At 43.1% G+C, this 22417-nt stretch overlaps 1 long non-coding RNA gene and 2 other non-coding genes across 5 annotated transcripts in view; 2 read left to right on the forward strand and 1 right to left on the reverse strand.

The window, feature by feature from the left end:
• LOC118585866 overlaps positions 1 to 22417 on the reverse strand; it is a 60572-nt gene that overhangs the window by 11377 nt on the left and 26778 nt on the right. For 2 of the 3 annotated variants that reach the window (XR_004945243.1, XR_004945241.1), the window contains one exon: positions 19836 to 19905. The exons of the other annotated variant lie outside the window; for it this stretch is intronic. This is a non-coding gene — a long non-coding RNA (uncharacterized LOC118585866). The remainder of the gene's footprint in view (positions 1 to 19835; positions 19906 to 22417) is intronic. 3 annotated transcript variants of the gene reach the window in all.
• Positions 4310 to 4413, forward strand: LOC118586421. The gene has a single exon (XR_004945315.1). It is a non-coding gene; the product is annotated as a U6 spliceosomal RNA (small nuclear RNA).
• On the forward strand, positions 13200 to 13311 carry LOC118586418. Its single transcript, XR_004945313.1, has one exon. It is a non-coding gene; the product is annotated as a U6 spliceosomal RNA (small nuclear RNA).

Genomic DNA, 22417 nt, shown 5'->3' on the forward strand with positions numbered 1-22417 from the left:
GTGGTGTGGTGGTGTGGTGGTGGTGGTGGTGGTGTGTGTGGTGTGGTGGTGGTGGTGGTGGTGGTGGTGTGGTGGTGGTGGTGTGTGGTGGTGTGGTGTGTGTGGTGGTGTGTGGTGTGGTGGTGTGGTGGTGTGGTGGGTTGGTGGTGGTGGGTGTGGTGTGTGTGGTGGTGTGGTGGTGGTGGTGGTGTGGTGGGTGTGGTGTGGTGTGTGGTGTGGTGGTGTGGTGGTGGTGGTGTGGTGGTTGGTGGTGGTGGTGTGGTGTGGTGGTGGTGTGTGGTGTGGTGGTGTGGTGGTGTGGTGTGGTGGCTGGTGTGGTGTGGTGGTGGTGTGGTGGTGTGTGGTGGTGTGGTGGTCGTGTGTGGTGGTGTGGTGGGTGGTGGTGGTGTGGTGGTGGTGGTGTGTGGTGGTGGTGGTGTGGTGGTGTGGTGGTTGTGGTGGTGTGGTGGTGGTGTGGTGGTGGTGTGGTGGTGTGGGTGGGGTGGTTGGTGTGGTGGTGGTGTGGTGTGGTGGTGTGGTGTGGTGTGGTGTGGTTGGTGGTGGTGGTGGTGGTGGTGGTGTGGTGTGGTGGGTGTGGTGTGTGGTGGTGGTTGGTGTGGTGGTGGTGTGGTGTGTGGTGGTGTGGTGGTGGTGGTGGTGTGTGTGGTGGTGGTGGTGGTGTGGTGGTGGGTGTGGTGGTGGTGGTGATGTGGTGGTGGTGGTGTGGGTGGTGATGGTGGTGGTGGTGGTGTGGGTGGTGGTGGTGGTGTGGTGGTGGTGGTGGTGTGGTGTGGTGTGGTGTGGTGGTGTGGTGTGGTGGTGGTGGTGTGGTGGTGGTGTGGTGTGGTGGTGTGGTGTGGTGGTGTGGTGTGGTGGTGTGGTGTGGTGGTGGTGGTGTGGTGGTGGTGTGGTGTGGTGGTGTGGTGTGGTGGTGTGGTGTGGTGGTGTGGTGTGGTGGTGGGTGGTGTGGTGGTGTGGTGTGGTGTGGTGGTGGTGGTGTGGTGGTGTGGTGTGGTGGTGGTGGTGGTGTGGTGGGTGGTTGGTGGTGGTGGTGGTGGGTGTGGTGGTGGTGTGGTGGTGGTGGTGGTGGTGGGTGGTGGTATGGTGGTGTGGTGGTGTGGTGTGGTGGTGTGGTGGTGGTGTGGTGGTGGTGTGGTGGTGGTGTGGTGTGGTGGTGGTGTGGTGTGGTGTGGTGGTGTGGTGTGGTGGTGTGGTGTGGTGGTGTGGGTGTGGTGGTGGTGGGTGGTGGTGGTGGTGGTGTGGTGGTGTGGGTGGTGGTGTGGTGGTGGTGTGGTGGTGGTGGTGTGGTGGTGGTGGTGTGGTGTGGTGGTGGTGGTGGTGGTATGGTGGTGTGGTGGTGTGGTGTGGTGGTGTGGTGGTGGTGTGGTGGTGGTGTGGTGGTGGTGTGGTGTGGTGGTGGTGTGGTGGTGTGGTGGTGTGGTGGTGTGGTGGTGTGGTGGTGGTGCTGCTGCTGCTGCTAACAAAGCATTTCTTTTCCGTCTGAAACAAGATCTTGCTGTAGAGGCCAGGTTGGCTGCCTACTCACCACTTCCTGAAACAGCCTCTTGACTTTGGGATTACAGACACAAAACACCCTGCAACACTCGTCTTCAATAAAATGTAATAGGAGAGATTATGTACTTGGAGAATTTATGGCTTTTGTGTGTGTGGTTGTCATTTGGGCTTTTTGAGACAGGCTTACTGTATAGTACACTCGGGTCTTGGACTTGAGCAGTCCTTCTGTTTCAGCCTCTGGAATGCTGGGATTGCAGACACATGTCATCATCATACCTAGGGTCACAGCTTCCACTGTCAACTTGACAGAAACCTGTAGTCCTCTAGGAAGAGGGGACCTGTTGAGAAACTGCCTCCGTCAGACTGGCCTGTGGAGTGTCTGTGAGGCATTTTCTTAACTGTCAATTGATATAGGAGGGTCCACTGTGGGTGGAACCATCCCTCGGCAGGGGGGCCAGGGCCCTTTAAGAAAGCTAGCTGAGTAAGCTGGAAGGTGCAGAAGGTGCAGGCACTAAGCAGTGTTCCTCTGTGGTTTCTGCTCCTGCCTTGAGACCCTGCCTTGGGTGATGGACTGTCACTGGGAAGTGTAAAAGGAAATAAACCTTTTTTCCCCCAAACTGTTTTTGGCTGAAGTGTTTTATCATAGCAACAGAAAACCAAACTAGGATATTTGAATAGTTGTTTTATAGTTGGAACACGTGTGTGTATGTATGTGTGTGTGTGTGTGTGTGTGTGTGTGTGTGTGTGTGTGTGTGTGTGTGTATTAGGTCACTGTATGAAATATTTTATTCTTAACTGTAGGTTATGATTCGAAAAGTTTAGAAACCATTGTTATGACCATCCTGGAAACAATAATGTTATTTTTTTTTAAACATTTTAAATTTAATTTTCGATAGTCTCATATACGTACACAATATACTATGAACATGTTTCTCGGCATCACCTTGACCCCTCCCACTCCTGAAGACACCCTTCCTTTTTTCAATGAGTCTCGTGTGTGTGTGTGTGTGTGTGTGTGTGTGTGTGTGTGTGTGTGTGTAAGTAGCAAGTACGTAGCTGTTTTATGTTCATGATTACATTGGCCATGTCATCCAGAGACTGTTTCTTGGCACTCTCCCAAATTAAAAACTTTTAGTTCCTTTTTCCATGATGCTCTCTGGGCCTTGGAGTGGGTGATACTGATATTCTGTTTAAGACCAAACAGTCAACAGCACTTGACCAATTTAAGTTCTACCCTAGGGCCTATGACCTCCCCAGCCATAGGCTTTTGACCCAGTTTACAGTACTAGGTACGTGTTCCTTCCAACTGTGTGGGCCTCAAATCCAATCAGAAGTCAGCTGGTTACCCACAAATGATCATGCCACTGTTATCTGAATGGGCAAATCTTGTCTGGCAGATCCATATCATATCATACAGGACTCCCAGCTGGGTAAGACCATCGATCCCTTCTCTCTCAGCAGCCTGCATAGCACCTTCTAGTACTAGCAGTGTTGGCCAGTGGGGAGGAAGCTTCCAACCCAACTGCAGCTTGATTGATCTGTGTGCTCTCTCCAAAGTGGGTAGGTAGCCTCTTTAGCAACAAGCCTCTTCTAAGAGTAAAGAGGGACACTTTCATTCACCCCTTTGGCTGTGAGATTACTGAAACAATGGACCTCAAAGAACTGAAATTTCCTCGGGAATTGCATGCTGTGGAAGGAAAAGGCTGAACTGGTGCTGACCAGGGAACTTGCCACCCAGGAAGAGATTGTAAAGACTTAGAAATGTACTCTTTAGGCCACCTTAGAGCCTAGCCTGGCACTGAGACAGTGGTGGGTCAACGAGAGGCGGGACTGCACCTGACTCAGACTTGTAAGTTATTGACCTGGTGCCCTCGATTTAAATGAAAACTACAGCAGAATATTATTTTAAGGTGTGCTACTTTTGTTTATGTTGCATTTGTTTAACTCTGGGAAGCTGTGTTACTGTGCCTGTCTACAACACCTGATGGTCTAACAAAGTTCTGAACAGCCAATATCGAGGCAGGAGAAAGGATGGGCGGGGCTGGCAGGCAGAGCGAATGTATAGGAGAAATCTGAGAGGAGGGGTTGAGGAACAAGAGACATGGAGGAAAAAGTAGCCAGAGAAGAAGGAGGAGGACACCAGGGGCCAGCCACCCAGCCACCCAGCCAGCCACAGAGCAAGAGTGAAAGTAAGATTACAGAAGTAAGAAAAGGAAGAAGCCTGGAGGCAAAAGGTGGATGGCATAACTTAAAGTTAAGAAAAGCTGGCAAGAAACAAGCCAAGCTAAGGCCGGGCATTCTTATGAAAAAATAAGCCTCCATGTGTGATTTATTAGGGAGCTGAGTGGTGGACCCCCAAAAGAAAAAAGAGTAAAAACCCCCAACAACAGTAGAAAACCATACCCTCCTGAAATGGATGTGGGTGTGACTCTTCCTCTTCCTAATATGGTTACACTGAATAAATCCCCTCTCTCCGCTTTTCACTATTATTTATGCCATTGGTTGGCATTTTAAGGACAGGTGGCCTGATTGTCAGGGCTGCCAGGGCCAGCCTTTGACCATACCAACTGTGTTGACAGTGCTACAAGCATACAGTAAATAAATAAACCAGCTATATCAGAATTACAAAGGGAAAGGATTGAGAACATCTTACTTTTTTCCCCCCATTTTAGAATTTGTGCACTCAATTAGACATGTGTAAAACACCTCACTGAACAAAACCAACTGTTTTGATCGGGGCTTCCTGGCACATGCCCATAATCTAACACTTGGGAGGTGAAGGCAGGAAGTCCACCAGGAATTCAAGACTATCTGGGTGCTCACTTCAGCAGCACATATACTAAAATTGGAACGATACAGAGATTAACATGGCCCCTGCTCAAGGACAACATGCAAATTTGTGAAGCCTTCCATATTTAAAAAAAAAAAAAAAAGACTATCTGGATAGCAAGTTTGAGGCTACCTTAGGCTTCTTGAAACCTTGTCTCAAACAAAGAAAGAGGTTTTTTTGATCTGGGCCTGATGGCACAAGCCAAGTAATCCCAGATACTTAGGAGGCTGAGGCCAGAGTAGAGAAAGTTCAATGCTAGCTTGGGTAATTTAGGGAGAATATATCTCAAAATAAAAAATAAAAAGGAGTTGAGGATGTAGCTAAGTGGTAGTACTTGCCTGGTATCAGTTTGTTTTCCAATATCACAAAACAAAACAAGCAATTGAAAGGTGTTCTGGGTGCTTTTAAAAAGGTTTATTTAACAGTTAACAACTCTGTCCACATCGTGTGTTTTTGTGGGGGTTTTTTGTGTGTGTGTTTTTGTGTTTGACAGGGTTTCTCTGTAGCTTTGGAGGCTGTCCTGGAACTCGCTTTGTAGACCAGGCTGGCCTCAAATTCACAGTGCTGGGATTGCAGGCGAGTGCCACTACCAGAGCTGAGGACCGAACCCAGGGCCTTGCACTTGCTAGGCAGGCGCTCTACCACTGAGCTGAATCCCCAACCCCCTTCTGTCCACATCTTTTGTTTGACCTGCTAGGAATGAAGACACAGATCTATCAATAAGCTTAGGTGTCTCTGTAACGATCCTCGGTAAGATTCGGCCTCTTTACTTCTCTCTCGATGTTATTATTACGTTTATTTATTTATTGTGTAAGTGGCAGTTGTGGAGATAGAAGATGACCTGCAGGAGTTGGTTCTCTCCTCCTGCCGTATGGGTTCCAGGGATGGAACCCAGGTCCTCGGGCTTGGTTGCAAATGCTTTTATCCACGCAGCCATTTTGCTGGTCCTATTATATTTGTTTAAGATTTATTTTTATTTAAATTATGTGCACATGTGCTACATGTGGGTATGTGCCTCTGGAACCCAGAAGCAAAAGATTGCCTTGGAGCCGTGGCTGCAGGCAATTATGGGCCACCCAGGGTGGGTGCTGGGAACTGAACTCTGGTCTTCTGCAAGAGCAGTAAGCATTCAGTAAACATTCTTAATTCCTGATCTGTCTCTCCAGTGCACTTATTTACCATGATGGCTTTGAACTTGCTATTTCCTGAGAAGGAGGTTGAAACTTCTGACCTTGTTATCTCGGCCTCCAAAGGGCTGAGATTACAGGCACCTACCCCATGCTCAGTTTCTTTGGTACTGGGTATTGAACTCAGGGCTTCATATATACAATGCAAACATTCTACCAAATGTGCTAAATCCCTACACCTTAAACCCTTTACTTCTTAGCGGGGTTGAAGTAATTTCCTGCAATCTGATTTTATGGAATTCATAGCACAGTGTACTTTCTCACCTACACTGCTCTTTTGAATTCGCTGATAAGTACTTTGATTATTAATTTTGAATCTTTAATTACAATGAATTACATGTGATTAAACTGTCTCACATGTATGCAATAGTTCATGTTAATTCATTTATACCTAGACCTTTTTCCAAAGTCTATAATTTTTTTTCAAGCCAAGTGCTCAGATACATATGCCCTTTTTGGTGATTATCCAAGAACAATAGCACTTTGGTGCAAAAACAGCGTTCTTCATCAACACATGAGCATGAAATACTGAGATCTCATCAATGTTGGCAGCAGCAACAAGTTCCAGATAAAATGAAGGGCACCCCAACCTAAGTAAAAGGGGGCCTGTTGTGGGAGCCCACCAGAGATGGCCACTCAGATGCAGTTCATAGCCAACTCAAAGTCTTTAGTCCAGCTTATTGGGACTACACCCAGGTATTTGGGGGACCCAGGTATAGCCCTGAGTGTCCAGAGCACAGAGTTTTCAAAGGCAAAAACCACATCCTGGCATCTTCTTTGGCAGCTGCAGGGTGTGTGTGTGTGTGTGTGTGTGTGTGTGTGTGTGTGTGTGTGTGTTGGAGGGGGGTGGGGGAAGACCGGCTTTGTGTAAGCAAGCAATTTGACAGAAGCTAAAATCAGCAGTTAGCTGGAAGGGATTCTGAGCTAAGATAAGCTATTAGCTGGAGGTGGTCCTGCACAAGCAGGTGGTTTAATGGAAACTAAGACAGGTTAGCTGGGGCATCTTGACTTTGGGGTCCTAGAGAGTTGGGTACTTTTCCATGGGATTTTCCAAGAGGTCAAGTTCTAGTTAAAACTGAAGTGACCTCGTCAAGAATACAAGCTGGAGGAACCTCTGCACTGTCTTGCCCTGTCACAGACCTTACTAAATATGGTTGACTCTCTACTATTTATCTCATACAGAAAGTTTTGTGGTGTCCCTGTATGGGGACAGCAGATGATAGCGGAAATCAGGGTCTTAATATAGTTAATAAAATAATTTAAGAAAGTTGTTTTAGAACATTATTTTAAGGTGTGTTGCTTTTGTTTATGTTGCATTTGTTTAAGTCTGTGAAATTGTGTTACTGTACCTGTCTAAAGCTCCTGATGGTCTAATAAAGAACTGAATGTCCAATAGCAAGTCAGGAGAAAGGATAGGCAGGGCTGGCAGGCAGAGAGAATATATAGAAGGAGAAATGGAGCGGGGGTTAAAAACCAAGGAGGAAGTAGCCAGAGAAGGAGGAGGACATCAGGGTCCAGCCACCCAGCCACCCAGCCACCCAGCCACCCAGCCACCCAGTCAGCCACAGAGTAAGAATGAAAGCAAGATTACAGAAGTAAGAAAAGGAAAAGCCCAGAGGCAAAAGGTGGATGGGATAAGTTAAAGTTAAGAAAAGCTGGCAAGAGGTTGGGGATTTAGCTCAGTGATAGATTGCTTGCCTAGAAAGCACAAGGCCCTGGGTTCGGTCCTCAGCTCTGGGAAAAAAAACAAACAAAAAACAGAAAGGGGGTAAGAAAAGCTGGCAAGAAACAAGCCAAGATAAGACTGGGCATTCATAATTAAGAATAAGCCTCCATGTGTGATTTATTTGGGAGCTGGGTGGCAGGCCTCCCAAAAGAACAAAAACAGCCAACGACAGAATGTACTTAAACAGAAGTCTGAGGACAATTTTGTTTGAGTTTAAACCAGCACTCAGAGGCAGAGCTAGGCGTATCTCTGTGAGTTCGAGGCCAGCCTGGTCTACAGAGCGAGATCCAGACAGGCGCCAAAACTACACAGAGAAACCCTGTCTCAAAAAAAAAAAAAAGAAAGAAAGAAAGAAAAATCCCTGAGCAGGCCAACTGCCCAGAGGGGAAAATGGAGATGAGGAAAAAAAAGCCAACTTAATTAATATGGACACAGCTGCATGGGACAGGCAGTCACATGGCAAGGAAGGGACTTGAGTAAGGAAATTCAAAGTTTTAGGGAAAGCATGTTTAGGACAGAGATAGAAGAAAGGGAAAAGTTATGTCTGTGGCCCTGTCAGGGAGTATGCTGGGGGAGGGAATTCTGGTAAGGAAAAGTACACTGTTTCACTAAGAGAATACTCATTGCCTCTTTAACACGGCTTACAGTGAACCTGCCATCCTACCAGGTCAAGGACCTGCCCAACTGGATTAACTCTTAAGGGGAGAGACAATGGAATGTTTCTACCTACAGGCAATTTCCATTCTTTACTGTAACAATATGACTAGCACAGCCAATCCAGGGCATCTCGTCCTGGGACCAGTAATTGGTTTCCAAATAAGCATGTGACCAATTTGGTAGGGTTCTTCAAAGGACTTCCTCATTGCTGCAAGGGGGTCCTCTTTCTCTGGATGTTAGCACATCTGGGTTATGATGTCAGGAATCACTGCAGCTACTTCCCCATCGTCTGAGGGCAGCAGGTGACCTGGTGTGACACACCTGAAGGGACAGAAGAATCCCTTCTAGTTTTTATATCATTGTTAGTCAACAACATCAATCAACCCTGCCCTAGCCCTGAACTTCCTTGTCTTACAACATAGTAAATGTCCTTATTGTCTGTGAACATGATTCATGGGAATGGGTTTTACTAAGTGTTCACAACCAAAGCCCTCTCACTGATCTATTACATGTTAGTGTCTTTGGTGACTGGTTGCTATGGCTTGAATCTGAAATGTCCCCCACCCAAGACTTTTGAAGCCTTGGTTCACAGCTGGTGATGCTGATGATACATTACGGATCCTAAAGGGGCTAATGAGTTTGAGGAAGTTAGGAAGTAGAACCTACTTAGTGGAGGTAGAGGCAGGTAATGGGATAATACCCCACTTCCTGTCCACTGTGTGCTAAGGATACTTCTCCCAACATGACTGTCCAACATGACATTTTGCCTTGCTGCAAGCTTACAAGTAGTAGAGCCGGCTGGTCACAGACAGAAACCTCTGAGCCTGTGAGCCAAAATAAACATGTCTCCCTCTTATATTATTTTCTCGGGGATTCTGTCACAATGATGGAGAGTGTCTATCCAGCACACTGCTTTCCCTAGATGCTGGTAAAATATTTTCTTCAACTCATCCAGTACAGTTAGAAGACTCTGAAAAATACACACAGCTCCAAGTTTATAAGCACTCTACAAGGTGTCCAGCCCCCAGCACCTTGTTAGGATCAGTTAATGTCAAAAGCTCTTTTGCCATCTTTTCACAACCCACATTGCAGACCCAGGTGAGGTTTGAGAATGTAATTCTATCCTTAAGCACATTAAAATTCCCAGGTGGGTAGAGGGTGTCGCTGAGCAACAGAGCTGGTGTAGCGTGTGTGAGGTCCCGAGGCTTAAGAAGGCTATTTAACTCTACTTAAATTCCGAATTCTTTTAAGAAGACTGCTTGAGTAGATTTCTGACCCCATATTTCTCTTCTTGCTTGTCTTACTGACCCAAACTTCCCTTCCAGTGGTTTCAAATTTCAGCCTTCCCTGCCCACCAGGAACCGTTTCTTCTTTAAGTATCTTCGTGTTCCTGTAAGTGTGGTGGGGTGTATTTACAAGGAGGAAATGAATAGCCCAGAGAACCCAGGAGATTTTCATCAGGATGACCACAATAGAGGTACCCAGTTTCTGTGTCTGTTTTCCTCTGCGAAATGAAGAAAATTTATAAACTGTTAACTCTGTGCACTCCCATGAACTTCTCTAAAAAGTTCCAGAGGTATATTAAAGTCAGTTTTAACTACCAAAGATTTCAAAGAGGGATGGGGAATTAATCAGAAAGCCTTATTTCAAGAGCCACACTTATTATTTAAAACATCCCTGGCAATCATTCAACATATAAGGGAATAACTTCTTTAATGTAGCCATTTGTCATTTCGGGCCGCCAGCCCATTAACCCAAGTAATCAATCCCTCTCAGCTCAGCGGGGCAGATTTTCCTTCAGCTGTGTTTCACATATCAGCCTCTAACTATCTGCTTTATATACACTTACAGGTATGAGTAGAAGTCAAATATTTACAGCTTCTTTGTTCTTACATAGCAACTCTATGAAATTTAATTTTCTACCCATTAAATACGTTGCCTTTTAATTACTTATCAACTTTTTTCTTATTTTTCTTGGAATGTACTCCTGAATTACTTTCCTATGTGCTATAGAAGTCTATGAAACTGTTAAGTGTGAGTTAGAAAACATTCTCCTGTTTTCAGGCCCGCTAGGACTTTAATTTTTTTCATTTATTTAATTGATTTGTTTTTCTTCCTTTTTATTTTATGTATATGGGTGTTGTGGCTGCCTGAATGGCTGCACACCACATGCCTGCAGTGCCTGTGGAGGCCAGAAGAGGGCATTGAATTCCCTAGACCTGGAGTTACAGTGTGAGCCACTATGTGGATGCTGGGAATTCAACCCAGGTCCTGTGGAAGAGCAGGCAGTGCTCTTAAGTAAGCACTGAGTCATCTCTCTAGCCACTAATAATTTTGTTTTGAGACATGTCTCACTCCTGAGGGACTCAGTCTGCAGCCTAGAGGATGGCCTAGAGCTCATTATGTAGCCCTGGCTGTCTTGAATTCATGACAACGCTTCTGCTTCAACTTCTAAGATACAGGGGTTATAGGCATGTGCCACCATTGCCTGGTTCCCAAAGGCCTTTAAAAAAAAAGCTGTTTTATTATTAAAAGAGGTCTTTTAGGCCAAGCGGTGGTGGCACACGCCTTTAATCCCAGCACTTGGGAGGCAGAGGCAGGTGGATCTCTGTGAGTTCGAGGCCAGCCTGGGCTACAGAGTGAGTTCCAGGAAAGGCACCAAAGATACACAGGGAGACCCTGTCTCAACAAAACAAAACAAACAAACAAAAAAGTCTTTTAATTTTTTGTGGAAAAGAATGAGAAACTTACAACTCCACCCTCCCCCAAAACAAACATTCTGTGCTCCAAAGGATACAATAGCCTTTTAAAATAATGAGCAGAGGGACAGGATGTAATGGTACACACCTATAGCCCTTGGGTGGTGGAGACAGGAAGTCATTTATCCTTGGCTTCATAACAAGGAAGGCAGAGGCAGGCAGATCTCTGGTGAGGATAGCCTGGTCTACAGAGTGAGTTCCAGGGTAGCCAGAGCTACATAGTAAGATCCTGTCTCAAAAAACAAAACAAAAACAGAAATGAATTAATAAGAATAAGGATTCAGACCCTTCTTCCTAAAAGATGCATGTGTCTACTAAGCACATAAAAGATACTCAGAAGTATTAATTAGTAGAAGCCACAACGCTATTTTATATGTGCAAGGGTGAATGATTATAATTATAATTAAAAAATGATAGACACTAGAACCCTTAGAGATGCAGAGAAGTTGGAACCCTAATGTGTGGCTAGTGGAACTGTAAAATCATACAGTCACTGGGGAATCAGACTGGGAAGTGCTGTGGATGATTGACTGGTAAATAAAACACTGATTGGCCAGTAGCCAGACAGGAAGTATAGGCGGGACTAACAGAGAATTGAGAGAACAGGAAGGCAGGAGGGGACACAAGGAAGATGTAAGGAACCAGTAAGCCACGAGCCATGCGGCAAAGTATAGATTAATAGAAATGGGCTGAATATAAGAATAAGAGCTAGATAATGATAGGCCTGAGCTAATGGCCAAGCAGTTTAAATATAAGCGTCTGTGAGTTTATTTTATAAATGGGCTGTGGGACTAACAGGGCTTGGCGGGGGCTGGAGAGAAGGTCTCCAGCTACAGGGAATCACCTAAGTCACTTCCTGAAGTGGCTTAATAAAGAGTTCTTATATAACCTAGAAATCCCATGAAATTGAAAACAGTGCCAAGATACAATATGCACACCAATGTGCACAGCAGCATTATCAGAACCAAAAAAATTAGAAGTGTTCTAAATAATAAAATGGTAAATTGATAAAATGTGTTGTGTATACTCAGTGGAATATAATTATGCCCTAAAAAGGAATGAAGTGTTAATACATGCAACACAGGGGAAAACCTTGGAAACACTGTGCTAAGTGAAAGAAGCCAGGCATGCAAAAGGCCACATATTATATAATTTCACTTCTATGAAATGTCCAGAATAGGCAAACATGTAGAGCTTAAAATTTTGTCAGTATTAGCCAGGAGTATTAAGGAGGGAGAGTAAGAAATGAAGAATGAACCTAATGGGTACAGTATTTATGGACTATTGAAGACTATGTTCTGGAACTAGGTAATTGTGATGTTGACGACTGACTAAATGGTTACCTCTGCATATACTACAGCCCAATGCATTGTATACATTGTAATTTTTTTTGTGGTGCTAGTGATTGAACCCATGGTCTTTCATATGCCAGTCAAGTACCAATAAGCTACACCCTCAATTCTGCATATTGTATATTGTAAGGACAAATTATATAGTAAATAATTAGAATTAAATTAAGAAATCAATTATAGAGTTTGGGAAGATTGCTCAGTGGTTAAGAGCACTTGTTCCTCTTGCAGACAGCCTGGGTTCCCAGCACCCATGCTGGATGGCTCACAACCTCCTATAATTCCAGTTCCAGGGAATCTGAGGCTACTTCTGACTTCTGTGTGTTTCTGCACATATGTAGTGCACATATACTCAGGCACATACACATACACATAAAATTAATATTAAAACAAGAAATCAACGGTTATATTTCTACTCTAGCCTATTATAGTAACAAAACTGGTTCTAGAAATACCTTCAGAATCCAGGGAAGAAGTGTACAGAAAAAAATAACAATAGCTGAATGTGGTCATGCACACTTGTAATTCCAGCACAGGGGAAACTGAGACAGAAGGCTTGAGAGTTCCAAGCCATCCTTCACTATGTATCAAGACAGACCCTGAATCAAAAATAAATAAATAAATAAAACAAAATATAAATAACAATAGTCAGCAATGGCAAACCATATCTGAATTCACATTCTACTTTTTCAAATATCTCACCATGATTCATGCTTACATGCTTCCTTACTGTTTTCTACATTGAAATAATAACTACTTCTAGACAACTCTAACATCCTTGAGGTGAAGGGTACAATTAAGGCACAGCTCATCTGCTGCTGTTGGCTGGGGGTGGAATGCAAAAATAAAATCGTCTTTATCTGCTCTTTTCAATTTGCTCCCCAAACCATCTGAAAAAGGAACCCAGGCACAAGTTGCTGTTCAGAAGGTGCGAGTCTCTGCCTGTCTCACAGAAATATTAAAAAGTGGGAGATTTCAGGAGCTTTGGGTTCCTATTAAATTTGTCGTTTATGAATTTTTCATAATTCCTTAAGTGTAGATAGCCATCTCATGGATGATGAATCATAGAAGAAGAAATAGATCTCTGAATAGTCTCCAAGCTTCACTGAACACTAGGGATGGACACATTAGAATAAGAAGACCCTTTTAAGCCTGGAGTGGTTGCTCAGTGGTCATGTACTTACCGAAGTGCACAGAGTGGTTCAGAAAAAGCAGGAGCACATATACTAAAATTGGAACGACATAGAGAAGATTAGCACGGCCCCTGCATTAAAATGACATGCAAAAGCATAAAGTGTTCTACATTTTTATAAAGGCAGTATGTGTGAAAATAGTAGATATTGAATGAATAATATAGTTACATTTTTTGCAGTTAATGGTTATGTAATCTTGCATAATATGACTATGTAGTACAGGTGCTTGTTAATTACTTAGCTTATATTCAAATTAATGTATAGGTTAAAATGTGCAACTAGGATATTAGTTCCGTATGGTAACATGTGCTTAAAGTCCCAGCAACTTGCGAGGCTGAACTGAGAAGATTTTCAGTTCAAGACCAGCCTGACCAAAGAGTATGACTCCATTTAAAAAATAACAACAGTAATAAATGAAATTTAGAAGCTTATGCAAGAATACTGTTTTTAGAGATTACTTCTCAGTGTGGTTTTCTAGACATTCATTTCCTAAGTTAAGCATTTGGGGAATTTGTTTGTTTGTTTGTTTTTGTTTTTCAAGGCAGGGTTTCTCTGTGTCTCCCTGGCTGTCCTGGATTTCCCTCTATAGACAAGGATGCCCTTGAACTCAGAGATCTGCCTGCCTTTGCCTCCAGAGTGCTGGGATTAAAGGTGGGAACAATCACTACCCAGCTATTTAAATTTCTTTTTTAAAAAAAGTATTTTATTTTATGTGCATTAGTGTATGTATGTCTGTGTGAGGGTGTCGGGTATCCTAGAACTGGAGTTACTGACAGTTGTGAGCTGCCATGTGGGAACTGAACCTGGGTCCTCTGGAAGAGCAGTCAGTGCTCTTAACACTGAGCTATCTCTCCAGCCCCTGAATTTCTTATAAAGATTATGCATTTATGATACATAAAATAACAATTTTTTTGTGGTTTTTCAAGACAGGGATTCTCTGAAGCTTTGGAGGCTGTCCTAGAACTCACTTGGTAGCCCAGGCTGGCCTCGAACTCACAGAGATCCACCTGCCTCTGCCTCCCAAGTGCTGGGATTAAAGGCTTGCGCCACCACCGCCCAGCGAACATTTGATCTTTAAGAAAGATTAATGATAGCTGGGCCTGCTGGCTCACGCCTTTAATCCCAGCACCTGGGAGGCAGAGGCAGGCAGATCTTTGTGAGTTCGAGGCCAGCCTGGTGTACAGAGCGAAATCCAGGAAAGGCACAAAAGAGAAACCCTGTCTCGAATGGCAAAAAAACAAAACAAAACAACAAGAAAGATTAATGAAAATTTCCAAGTAAACAACACTCCAGGATCCCGGTGGTCAATTAATATTACCTATGCTTCCTTTCTCCATGATTCCCTATTAGTTTAGATTGAATGGTCAAGAAAGAGAGTGGAAACAGTTGGAAATTCAGAGACTCAAACTCTAAAGCAGGCCCTGGGATTGTCTCTCTGTCTGTCTGCCTCCCTCTTTCTCTCTGGTTTAGCAGGACTGTCTTCAGGCAGGCCACCCTTAAGCTGGAGTCCTTCTACTTCAGCCTCTAGAGCAGGCCTCACACTCACACCACTGTGACATGTCTACTTTCTAAACCAGAACTGAACCTTTAGTTTTTTACAGGTTTTTTTTTTCAGCTGAGGATCGAACTCAGGGCCTTGCACAAGCGCTTTACCACTGAGCTAAACCCCCAGCCCCTTTTTACAGTTTTATATTTTTTGTTTTGCATATGTGCAGTTTATGTGTGCATGCCTGGTGTGCACATGCAGATCAGAGGACAGCTTGTTTGAAATGGTTCTCTTCCTTCCACCTTATGAATTCTAGGATCCAGCTCAAACCCATAGGCTCAGAGGCTAGCACCATCTCCTCATACCTATTGTATTCTCTCTCTCTCTCTCTCTCTTTCTTTCTTTCTTTCTTTTTTTTCTCAAGAGAGGGTCTCTCTGTGTAGCCCAGGCTGGCCTTGAACTCAGAGATCTGCCTGCTTCTGCCTCCTGAGTGCTGGGATTAAAAGGGTATGCTACTACTACCCAGCACTTTATTCTCTTTCCATCAAAGAAAAACTGAAATAAGATTTTTTTAAAGTTCTAAATATGTATATTTGATTATTGATTTAGAAATCAACAATAACACTACTTTCAGTTTTATTATTGTTGTTATTATTATTATTTTATTGTTATTATTTAATCAGAGTTTCATGTATTCCAGGCTGGCCTCAAACTTGCTATGTTAAGTCAAGAATGTGAACTCCTGATCTTCCTGCCTCCACTTTTTGAATGCTGATATTACAGAAATGAACCCACCATACCAACTTTGTTGTGGTGCCAGCGATCAAACCAGCATGACTACGTAGCATATGCATGGAGGCCAGAAGAAGGCACTAAATTTTCTGAACTGGAATTACAGAAAGTTCTAAGTTGTCATGTGGCCCTAGAAACTGAACCCAGGTTCTCCAAAAGAGCAAGTGTTCTTTTTTTTATTAAAAATTTTAGTTAATTAAAAAAAATTATTTATCTATTTTTGGTGTTTTTTGTTTTGTTTTATTTTTTTGAGACAGGGTTTCTCTGTAGCTTTGGAGCCTGTCATGGACTAGCTCTGTAGACCAGGCTGGCCTCGAACTCACAGAGATCCACCTGCCTCTGCCTCCCGAGTGCTGGGTCCAGTCCAGTCCCATGCAGGTTCCACCACTGTTGGTCTAAAGTTTGTGAGTTCCTATGAGCTTGGTTGTCTCTGTAGATTTCTCTATCATGATCTTGACTCCCCTGCAGCAAGTGTTCTTAACCACTGAGCCATCTCTCCAGCCCCTGGTAGTTTGGATTGTGAACTCAATGCAATCTAGAGAGACTCTCATGAGGAATTGGGTTTGCATGTTGGCATGGCTCTGAGGGATAGTCTTGACTGATGTGGGAAGACCCTAAGTCACTTTTTGTAAGGGCATTTGATCAAGACAACAAAAATAAAAGCAGGACAGTAGGAGAGCACTCTACCAACTGTATGAGTCCACCCAAGATTACCTTGAAGGATTATTAAAAGCCTGTAATTGAAAAGCTAGCAGATGTACTAACTGGTCCAACCCCTTCGTTTTCTACAGAAAAGTGGGTTGAACGGGTATGATCCTGACTTACTGTCACATAGATAAATTGGGGCTACTTGAGGACATATCCCTGAGTGTGTGATGAAAGCAGTTGTGCTTTTTGTATCTCCAGAGGTGTGGGGGTAGAAGCCACAGAAGAGACAAGTTTAATTAGTTTTAAAAAAGAACATCCTGGCAATTTGATTTCTTTAAAAGTAAATGAATAGATTACCACATTCTGTAAATAGGGTCTTTGAAATTGGAAAGGTTTTAAAAATGAGCTGGGGCCGGGCGATGGTGGCACATGCCTTTAATCCCAGCACTCGGGAGGCAGAGCCAGGCGGATCTCTGTGAGTTCGAGGCCAGCCTGGGCTACCAAGTGAGTTCCAGGAAAGCCGTAAAGCTACACAGAGAAACCTTGTCTCAAAAAACAAATAAACAAAAAAAATTGGCTTTCGCTTTCTTTTCTTTTCCACAGATATACACACACTACATTTTATGTTTGTATGTGAGCGCATTAGTGCGGAAGTCAGAGGATAACTTGTGGGAATTGGTTCTCTACTTCTAGCATGTGGGTCCTGAGGATCAGACTCAGGCTGGAGAGACGGACGGCTCAGTGGTTAAGAGCGCTGGCTGCTCTTCCAGAGGACCTGGGTTTGCTGCCTAGTACCTACATAGCGGCTCACAACTGTCTGTAACTCCAATTCCAGGGGTTCCAATGCCTTCTTTTAGTCTCTGTGGGCATCAGGCATACACATGGTATACAGATTATAAATGCAGGCAAAACAGAAATACACCTAAAATGCGAGTCTCATGGTCTACGGACTGAGCTAGCCAGGCGTCCCATCATACACCTAAAATAAAATAATGAATAATAATAAACAACAACGCAGACATAGCAACAAGTGTGCCTACCCATTGGACCATCTTGCCATCCTAGAATTTCCGTAATCTTAAAAACCAAACAAAGCTCACCTTACGAAATTAATGCATTTCTAAGATTGGAGGGATGGCTTAGGTGGCCCTGCACTAACCTGAGGACGTGAGTGTATTTTCCCAGCACTTACATAAAAGAAAAGCCTGCTGCAGCAGTGTGTGCCTATAGTCTCAGCCGTGGTGAGGAGGAGACAGGAAGATTCCCTATGGTTTGCTTGCTAGACAGATAAACTAAATCGTCAAGCTCGGGGTTCAGTGATAGATCCTGTCTCAAAACAAGGTAGGGGTAAATGTGGTGGTGCATGCCTTTAATACTTGGTACTGTGGTAGCTAGATCTCTGTGAGTTGAAGGCCAGCCTATTTACAAGACTCAAAATAAATAAATAGGGAAAGTTTCATAGTGTCATCCCTGGTTTCTGCATGTACCTGTGCATATGCACACAAGTATATACATATACTACACACACACACACACACACACACACACACACACACACACAAATGCATTTCTATTAAAGAACACCAAAATAGAATGCAGGCCTATTAACTCTGGTTAAAATAAGAGTAAAGCCATGAAAGCTAGGAGTTTTATTTATTTATTTTGCCTAATGTGGTGGCGCACGCCTTTAATCCCAGCCCTCGGGAGGCAGAGACAGGCAGATCTCTGAGTTCAAGGCCAGGCTGGTCTACAGAGTTAGTTCCAGGACTGGCAGGGCTGCACAGAGAAACCCTGTCTCAAAAACAACAACAAAAAGATGAGATGAGAAGAAAGGAGTGTGTAGACTTCGATTTATACTATTTGTAGAAACAGAACAGAGAGTGAAATATTCCCTGTGGAGGACAGTGGGTAGTCACTGCAGAAAATCTCTGTAAGGAAGATAGCTAAGCAAGAGACAGTTCCTACAATTCCAGCACTGCAGCACCAGAGCCAGCATGGATCACTGTGCTCAAACACCCATGACGTGCCTACAAGAGCTCAGCAGCTCAGCCAGAGCAAAGACCACTACTATACCAAGAGTCACAAGCGGAGTGTTTCAGAACAGCTGGGAGGGTTTTACCTGCCTCTTGCTAGGAAAGTTCCCTTGTAGTTAAAAATTATCACCTATCAGTGTCCCCCATGCCCACACCCCAAGTTCAAGCCACCTCAAATAGAAAACATTTAAAACATTGCATCTGCATTACATATGCAATTCGTGATATAGCATTTGTATTACACTAGGTACTAGCAATTTAGCTAATCCAGAGATTAAATAAATTATGCAGGCAGTGTAATAGTATACCATTTTAAATAAAGGATGTGAGCATCCCCAGTACCAGCAGGGGCTCCTGGAACAAACCTGCCATGATACCGAGGGAACCAGCGTACTTCGATAACTAATGAAACTATTGAGAAATAAAGCCCGTTTGTAAACCCACAGGCTCATACAACAGGATGTGGCCTTTCCGTTTCAGTTACTGCAAATGAATTCTTCCAGCTGCTTAACCCCGAAACTTTAAACTTAGCCTCTTCTCCCTTGCTTTCATATTTTAGGCTTCAAACCCATACTCAAAATGCATTTATTCGGAGTTCAAGCATTTCTTAACACGTCCACTGCAAACCCCCAGGTCAAAACCATCACATCTTGTATTTCCATGCCTGTATCCTTCCTCTTTTTTTTTTTTTTTTAAATGTTGGCTGACTTTTGAGACAGGGTCTCGTTCTGTTACCTGGGCTGATCTGAAACTCACTATGTAGCCCAGGTTGACCTTGAACTTGGGGCAATTCTTTTTTCCTTAGCCTCCCAAGTGCTGGGATTACAGGTGAGCCATGAGGTATTGTGAGCCATGCATGGTACCTTGCTCTTCTTGGATCCTTCTGAGCATTTGACTCTGTCTCATGCCCTTTTCAGTCTGTCCAGCTGCCAGAAAAAAAAAAATTGCTTTTTTTTTTTCCTTTCCGTTTTTCGAGACAGGGTTTCTCTGTGTAGCTTTTGCGCCTTTCCTGGATCTCGCTCTGTAGACCAGGCTGGGCTCGAACTCACAAAGATCCATTTGCCTCTACCTGGGATTACAGGCGTGCGCCACCACTGCCACTGCTGCCACCACCCAGAAAAAAAAAAAAAATGCTTTTAAACTCCGTAGGTAACAACCATGTTTATCTTTTGATCAAGGCCTTCCAGTGACCGCCCTCTGTACTCCTCAGAAGAGCCCACGAGGCCTTCTGTGACTTGGCTCATTGCTTCTCTCATCTCATCTGCAACATTCTTAAAATTTTAAATTTCATTTTGTGTGTATTTTATCTATGTGTACATGTATGTCTAGGACAACTTTCATGGCTGGTGCCCACAGAGGACAAAAGAGGATGTCTGATCCTCATGTGAGTCATATGGTCATAAGCTGCCAGGTAGGTGCTGAGAACCTGGCTCTTCTGAAAGCATCTGTGCTCTTGACTGCAAGGCCATCTCTCCAGCCTCAGTCTGCAGCAGTCTGGTCTCACTGTGTAATCACTTACTGAGTTTGCATCTTAGCAATGCCAAAACAAGCATGGCCGAGACATCAAAGACAGGAGAAAGACCTGCGGCAGGCAAGGGGGTGTGGAGTTATTTCCAAAACAATGCCCTCTTTGAACAAAGGAAGCATGGAAACTTTATCCAGGAAACCCAAATATACTCACATAGGAAAATACTTTATGGCTGGGGTCATTCCTAAGCAGGAACAGTTAAAGACGTTCTTCAGCATACTCACTGTAAGGTTCAAGAAGGAAAGATAGCAGACACATTTCTAGGTGTGCTTATATGAAGGTCAAGAGCGTAAGTTTCTAAAATGGTGGACAGGAGTGCTTTTGGCATGCTTAGCTTAGTAGGTAACAACTCAATTCCTAGTTTCCTCGAGGCTTTTTATCTGGTAGAGATGTTGAAGGCGTTCCTGTATTGATTATGATGTTCCTCGAATCTATTTATAAAAATGAATATTTATTTGCATATGTTGAACCAAACTTGCATCCCTGGAATGAAATTTGCTTGGTCGGGGTGTATGTTTTACTTACTGTGTTCTGGAGTTTGACTTGGAAAAATTTTATTGAGCATTTTTGCATCTATGCTAATTAGGGGTTTATTTACAATTGCTAAATCTTCTTGATGAATTTTCCCTTTATTAACATATAGTGGTCTTAGCCAGGCGTGGTGACATACGTCTTTAATCCCAGCACTTGGAGGCAGAGGCAGGTGGATCTCTGTGAGTTCAAGGCCAGCCTGGTCTATAGAGCATGTTCCAGGACAGCTAGGGCTATTATACAGGGAAACTCTATCTTGAACAAAAACCAAAAAACAACCCAAAAAAACATGTAGTGGTCTTTTCATCTCCTTTTTTTGGCTCAAGTCTCTTCTCAGATATCAGAATAGTTGTATCAGCTTGTTTGGGGTTTCTATTTGCTTGATAAAATGTTTTCCATTAACTCTTAGTCTGTGGATTTTTTTTTTAAACCAGTGAGGTATGTTTCTTAGAGACAAGAAAGAGTAGGATCTCATTTTTACATCTAGTCAGCCAGTCTATCTCTCTTCATTGGCGGATCTAGGCCACTTACTTTCAAGGTTATTATTACAAAGTGTTTAGTAATTCCCATAATGTGATTGTTTTTCGGGTTGGTTGGATTATTGTTTGGCTTTACTTTCTTTCCCATTACTAGTAAGGATTTGTGGGTTGACTGTGTTGACATAATGGGGTCCTCACTCTCCCATTTATTTCCCCATCAATGTATTCTTTCCTATTCTCTTGGGACTGAGAGTCCTTCTGTGCACATTACTCCTTTCAACACGGTATTCTGCAGTGTTGGCTCTGTGGTAATGAATTCCCTTACTCTGTGCTTGTATTGACATATGATTATTTGCCTATAAAATTTAAAATGTAGCCTCACTAGATTTGGCAATCTTGGTTGGCAGTTATTACTTTCAGGGCTTGAGATAAGTCATTTGTGCTTTCTTAGCTTTTAGAGTTGCTGACGAGATATCTGATGCTATTCTGACATCTCCACCTTTGAAAGTGACTTGTCATTTCCCCCTTACAGCTTTTAATATAGTTTCTTTGCATTTTTGACATCTTGACTGTAGTATGTTACAGAGAGATTCTTTGTGCCCATCTATTCAGAATTCTCAGTGTCTCCTGTATTTGGATGTCTATATTTTCCCCATAGATCTGGGGAATTTTCTGCTTTGATTTTCCTTTCCTTTTATTTCAACTCCTTCATCTTTCTTATGGATTTCCGGGTCTGATTCTTTGATCTCATTCCAGAGTTCTTAGATGATGTACTCCTGTTAATTTAATGTTAATTTTTCCTTATTGGTATTTGAATGCAGTATTTTTATCAGCTTTGTACTCTATTCATGACATCTTTCTTCTTTTCACTTAAGCCATTGTTTTTTTCCCTTTGATTCAATCAGTTTTTCACTTCTTAGATGTCTTTTTTTTTTTTTTTTGGTCAAAATTTCAATTTGATTGCTGAATTTTTCTGCCACGTCGTTGACTTTCTTGTCCATTTTTCTGATTTTTCTTCTATGTTGATGACTTTCTTATCAAAGTCCTATATTTAATTCATCTACTTGTTTATATTTTCCTCCAGATCATTGGCACTTTATCATAAATATTTTGGTGGCACATGCCTATAATCCCAGCACTAGGAAGCAGAGGCAGGTGGATTTTTGAGTTTGAAGAGTTCCAGGACAGGGAAAGCTGCCAAGAGAAACTCTGTCTTGTAGAAAAAAGGAAAAAAAAGAAAAAAATATATGTTCATCTCATGGTTGGGAAGCAAAGAGAGAGGAAGTGGCCAAGATTCTAATACACCTTTCATTCATTTCCTCAATGACCTAACTTCCCTTTACTAGGTTCTGCTGCCTGAAGATCTTCTTAGAATTCTAACATGGTTCAAGAGTTGTAACCTGATGGTTCTCTCCTGCCTGCCAATTCCTGAATAACTATTCATAAGTTTATATTAATTATATTATTTACAAATGTTTGGCCATTAGCTCAGGCTTGTTACTAACTCTTACACTTAAATTAACCTGTACTTCTTATCTATGTTTAGCCACGTGGCTTGGTACCTTCTCTCAGTACGGCATTCTCATCTTGCTTCCTTTGCCTTTGGCTGGCGACTCCTGATTCCACCCTTCCTCTTCCCAGAATTATTAGTTTGGTCACGCTGTCTATACTTCCTGATAGGCTATAGGCCAATCAGCATTTTATTATACCAATTTGAGTGACAAA

Source organism: Onychomys torridus, chromosome 6 (assembly GCF_903995425.1).
Source record: "Onychomys torridus chromosome 6, mOncTor1.1, whole genome shotgun sequence".
Classification (NCBI taxonomy): domain Eukaryota; kingdom Metazoa; phylum Chordata; class Mammalia; order Rodentia; family Cricetidae; genus Onychomys; species Onychomys torridus.